The sequence below is a fragment of the Leptonychotes weddellii genome, chromosome 16, assembly GCF_054177405.1.
Source record: "Leptonychotes weddellii isolate Sample4059 chromosome 16, ASM5417740v2, whole genome shotgun sequence".
NCBI lineage: Eukaryota > Metazoa > Chordata > Mammalia > Carnivora > Phocidae > Leptonychotes > Leptonychotes weddellii.
The window spans coordinates 639857-645874 of record NC_138384.1 but is presented as its reverse complement, the minus strand read 5'-3'; positions in this window follow the sequence as shown (position 1 = coordinate 645874).

Sequence of the window (6018 nt, the reverse complement as noted above, 5' to 3'; positions counted from 1 at the left end):
GAGTGAGAGAGAGACAGCGAGAGCATGAGCAGGGGGAGGGGCAGAGGGAGAAGCAGGCTCCCCGCGGAGCAGGGAGCCTGATGTGGGGCTCGATCCCGGGACCCTGAGACTATGACCTGAGCCCAAGGCAGACGCTTAACGACTGAGCTACCCAGGCACCCCCAGACATAGTTTCTTGTTTTAAAAAAGATTGAGAGAGAGAGTGCGGGAGCCCAACCAGGGGGAGCGGCAGGCAAAGGGAGAGGGAGAAGCAGGCCTGGGGCTTGATCCCAGGATGCTGGGATCATGACCTGAGCCGAAGGCAGACACTTCACCAGCTGAGCCACCCGGGCGCCCCCCAGACATAATTTCATCTAGTTCTTTGAACATAATTTATCAAAGTGGACTTTAAGTCTTAGGTTTATTTAATATCTGGGCTTCCTCAAAGACAGCATCTACTGTTGTTTGTTTTTTCCTGTTTATGGGTCATACTTTGTTTTTTGTTTTTGTTTTTGTTTTTTTTAAAGATTTTATTTATTTATTTTGACAGAGGGAGAGAGAGACAGCGAGAGAGGGAACACAAGCTGGGGGAGTGGGGGAGGGAGAAGCAGGCTCCCCGCCGAGGAGAGAGCCCGATGCGGGGCTCGATCCCAGGACCCTGGGATCATGACCTGAGCCGAAGGCAGACGCTTAACGACTGAGCCACCCAGGCGCCCCCATACTTTGTTTCTTTGCATGTCTCCTAATTTTCTGTTCAAAAGTAGACATTTTAAATAACATAACAGGGTGATTCTGGAAATCAGTTCCCCATTATCCAGATTTTACTTTTTGTTGGCTGGTTGCAGCTGCTGCTGTATTTAGCGACTTTCTGAACTAATTCTGTAAAGTCTAAATCCCTGTTGGGTGTGGGGGTGACGCCTTTGTGCTGTTAGCTTGCTGCCACGCTAATGGTTGGGCAGATTTCCTTCAAACCCTTGATCCACGAAGTCTTCCACTCTTTGCCCGAAGGCTCTTCAGTACTCTGGCAAGTCACAGCTCTTCATTGGCTCCATTTCCTGTTTCCACAAGGCCTCAAGTTTAGCCAAAAGTGAGAAAATAGGAGTTCTAAGTTACTTCCTGAGCATGCACACAGACCTGCATGTGCACTTGGCCTTCTGTTTCCTCAGGAATATATCAGAGCATTCATAAGTGTACCCATAGACATCTCATTCCCCAGATCTTCCTTTTCAGCTTTGTGGCCAGGCTCTTGTTTGCTCTTACTGGTATCATCACCTCGGGCAGCTGTGATGTTAAACAGTTGTCATTGATTGTTGGTGACAAACCCTCTGGGGTGAAGGCCTTTTCCCACTGAATGATCTCCAAGTCAGGGTCAAATAACAAGTCCTAGGAATGGGGCTTTTCAAGAGAGCTGCCAGACAAGTCAAATGGTGGCAGTGCCCTGGAGCTGGGAGGACACCTGAGGAGACCCACACTCAGGCTAACCCTTCTGGTGGCTGCTGGGTTGCTGGTTGTCAAGACGAACACGGAACTGGAAAGAGAAGAATGGAAATATGGAACTTAAAATGACACACAGCTCGCTACAGAGGTTTAGCTATTTTTCTGGAATAATCATGCCTTGGTTAATTTCCAAAGTTCTGAAAATGATGATCTTGACAGCTTTTTTTTTCCCCCCCCTCCCTCCAAAGTTCTTATTGCTGTCAGGGAGATTTTTGAAGGTTTTTACTTCGCTATTCTGGAAGTTCTTCTTCATTTTCCATTAAATGAATTCACCCTACTTTATCTTTTCCATTTCTCTGAGGTTCTGATCTGTGATAGTAACATTCTCTCTTTACCAGGACTACTTTGAATTGGTGGTTTTCTGCCTTTTCTAATTTTGGGGGGATTTTTGACTGGGAGGTAAATGGCTCAGATTGCCATTTTAACTTGGCATCTGGCATCCTACTTCCTAAAGTATGTCCTTGAATATCATCCTAGCTGCCACAGGAAAATGTAGAAAAGTCTTCTACCCTTTTTAAATTGTGAAATATGACCGAAGGATGCCAAAAACACATTTACTACCCATTAAGTTATCACAAAGCTTGCCCGTAGGGTCAATACCAAGATCAAGAAATAGAGTGTCACCAGCAGCCCCTGGAATGCTCACGTGCTCCAGAGTGACCGCTCACCCTGCAGTTGGTGTGAATTTTATATAAACAGAGCCACACGATCCAAACTGTGTGTGTAGCTGGATTTTGTTACTCTTCGTTGCTATATATAAGCCGCGCTCAGTGGGCGTGATCTTGCCCGGCGCGGGAGCGTTTGGCAGTGCTCGGAGATGGAGGTCGTCATAGCTCGGAGGGGTGCTGCTGATGTGCAGACTCTTCTGGCCGCTGTAAGGAGCACGAGGTCGAGAAGCACTGCTCCGTCTGTGACGCTTACCTTGTTTTGTTCCTTTCTGCTCCTGCAAACAGTCCAGGTGATGAACGTAAGTGACGCTGTACCACAAGCCTGGGCTTCCCTGGTTCTGTGCGCGGAAGCGCGTGTGCGGGGTCTGTGCCAGCCCGCCCTCGCCAGGGGAGTGAGTGGCCCGAAGCCCCAGCTGTGGCGTGTGGGGAGCACCGCCTGAGCTCCGGGGCTGCCCCTCAGCTTCTCATCCTGTTTCACAAAAAGGGAAGCCGAGCCCCTTCCTTCCACTGTCCGGAGTGCTTGTGTCACTAAGTCCCCAACTTGAAGAAGAAGACACATGGGGGCAGCTTCCCGTCCTCCTCCCCTGTTAAAGGAGGGTGGAAGCAGGCTGTCGGGAGCCTACCTGCAGACGCCGCGTGCTGGCTTGGTTCATGCGAACAAACCCTCTCTTCCTGCCAAGGCCACCAGCCGTCGCCCAGCCTCAGGTGTCCACTCACTCTTTGGGCACCGGGTCCCCTCCAGGGAAAGCCTGTCCTGCCCTGCAGAGTCACCGGGTCGGGTCCACCTCCAGGCTTCCGTACCGCTCGAATGCCCCTCCACAGCTGCCTTCCCAGGAAAGGCGGAAGCTGCTCACGGCTTCTCCCGGAAAGCCCTCACCTGCTGCCGTGTTGTAGTCTGCCGTTCGCGTCTCTTACGTGGGTGCGTTCCCGCTAAGTCAGGGGAACCCCTGCCAAGCACTGGCCCCCCTCACGGAGGACCGTGTGTCCGGGCAGGCCCACCGGCCCTGCTGGGTGCTCACCTGGAGCTGTGCGATGCTCATTGGGTTCTGAGAGCCCCTGGAGGACCGGCATCAGCAGGGGTCTGCAGAGGCCCCGATTACGGGCTGGTGGACCCCCTCGCTGGTAGGGAGGTCGGCGCTGTGTGTGCAGGAGCGCGGAGCCTGGGCGGTAGTCCGGCGTGGGGCCAGGGGCTGAGCCCGGGGCCAAGCGCGCCCTTCCTCCCGCCTTCCTCCGCGGACACCCACACCTGTAGCCACGGGCCTCAGGGACAGCCTGCGTCCAGACCAGGTGCAGGTCTGGACTCACGGACGTCCTGAAAATAAGACGTGCACTGACCCTTCCAGCCCAGAGAAGTGAGCACTGGGAGCAAACCACAGACAGCCTTGGTTCTTAAAGTTACTTATGAATGTTCTGGGGGGGGGGGGCACCTCCACACACGCAGCCCAGACGGGAGCATCCAGGTTGTGTGCTTCTGCGGCAGCCCCCCAGCGTGCGGACCCCGGGACGGGGCATGGTGGCAATGCCGTGTGCAGGCGCTCGAGGCTGCAGGGCCACCGTCCACACTGCACAGTGTGGAGGCCGGGGGCGGGGGGGGCGCCATCCCCACCCCCAACACGCACAGCCAGCAAGTCCACAGCCTGGTGCTTAAAAAAGCAGGGCTTAGGGCGCCTGGGTGGCTCAGTCGGTTGGGCGACTGCCTTCGGCTCAGGTCATGATCCTGGAGTCCCGGGATCGAGTCCCATATCGGGCTCCTTGCTCAGCAAGGGGTCTGCTTCTCCCTCTGACCCTCCCCCCTCTCATGTGCTCTCTCTCTCTCATTCTCTCTGTCTCAAATAAATAAATAAAATCTTAAAAAAAAAAAAAAGCAGGGCTTAGAAGACAGGTGACTGGGGGGGCACCTGGGCGGCTCCGTCGGTGAAGCGTCCGCCTTCGGCTCATGATCCCAGGGTCCTGGGATCGAGTCCCGAGCGGGGCTCCCCGCTCACTCGCTCTCAAATAGATGAAAAATCTTAAAAAGATGGGTTACTGTGATGACAGCTCCATGATGAGAAAAGTAACTAACTGACGCCCCGAAAACACTGGAGCTTTGCTGCCCTCTCCACCCCTGCCCTGCAAGCACGAGCGGGCACCAGCCTGGAGGAATTCTGCACAAAGGGGAGAAGAGGGGGTCAGGAGGAGAGGCGGGGCTCGGCCGGTACCGGGGTACTGCACGGACTGGGAGGGAGCCTGGCCCAGCACCCCGCGTACCCCCGCACCGGAGGAGTCCCGCCCGGGGACGCGGTCATTCTGCAGTTGCTGCTGCCCGGTGAGGTACAGGAGACCGAGGAGAGGGTGACGGGTTCCAGAACGTGAGGGAGGAAAAGGCCCAGCCCACACCCGGCTGCCTGGACCTGCACCTCCACGCCGTGTGCCCAGTGCCTGGGGTGCGTGTGGGGCTGACGGTGCGAGCCAGGATCGGATGAGGCGAGGGTGGTCTCTGGGAAGGAGCTGCTTTGCTCAGGTGGCGGCCCCAGGCCAGCCTGGTCCCACCCCTGCAGCGTCTCCTCCCAGAGGACACAGGGTCCGTGGTCTGTCCGCTCTGCCCTGCGGGGCTCCCACCGCCCATCCTGGCCCTCCAAGCTGGTAGCCCAGGGGCTCTCCCCGTGGGGACCCCGCATCAGCAGCGGCCTGGCTGGGAGATCTGCCAGCCACATGTGGAAGCTCAGGGTTGTGCTCCCGTTCTGGACGCAGAGGGCCAGGCGGTGGTCTCTCCAAGGCCCTGCAGCCAAGAACCCACCGCCCCAGTCGTGAGGGACTCTCCTTTCCTTCCTGTTCCTGCCAGGCCCTGGGGGCAGCCGGCTGGAGGGGTGCCCGTCGGGCCTCTCCCTGTCCCCCCTCTGCCCCCCACCCTGGTCTGGCTGCCTGGGGTGGGGGTGGGGGTGGGCTTGGGAAAGGAGGGAAAATTAATGTTTCAAAATTAAAAGGTACCAATTGGGAAGGAAAACAGTTGAAGACGCAGAGGGACCCCTCAGCTGAGTCCTGTGGGTCGGCCCCTCCTAGAGAGGGGCCTGTCATGTACAAAGAGCATTTAATTAATTTATTTATTTCTTTACACATAACTGAAGTGATGTTACAGTACAGAAGTTATTTACAACTGTGCAGTAATGTGTTGCAAAATAAATTATCTAGAAGGCAGCAAAAGTACATTGTGAATGTGTATAAAACTGTACAGCGTTTACGGGTATACTTTTTATATGATTATTGGCTCTGTAGTGTTTCAAGTTATGTTCTCAGAAAGAGAAACAAAATGCCCAAGATTAAAGGAAAAAATATACAAACCACGTGGATTTGACTCCATTAAAAACACAACCCGAGTCCCGGCTCCGAGTCCGTGTCTGGCGGGCGGGCGGGCGGCCGGCCCTTCCCCCCCACACAGCGTCCCAGCCCGACTGAGGCCCGGGGCAGCCGGACAGCAGCTGGGTCCGCACTCTCCCTGCCCTCCGACCTGGAGGGCGCGGTTTCTGAGGGGTGGACGCCTTAATTTTCTTTTAGTTGATCAGAATGGAACAAGAAATTTTAAAAAATACACTCGGTTCTGCAGCTCCTGAAATGCCCGTGCAGCCGGCTGGAGGGCAGACCCCGGCCGCCGTGTCCGCATCTGCGTCCCCGAGGTCTCCTCGGCCTCCCGCGGCAGCTGGTATTACAGAGCCCTGCCCCAGGGGGCAAAGTGCGGGTCTCTCCCTGGGTGTCCCCACCTGAGGGACAAGGTCTCCCTCCACTGCCTGGACGTGGCAGCAGCTCTGGGCAGACGTGTGTGGTCCTCGCCCGTGTCCTGTGTAGCCGTGCCGAGGTGCGTCAGGCTGGCAGAAGCACGAAGTCGTCGTTGACGTCGACC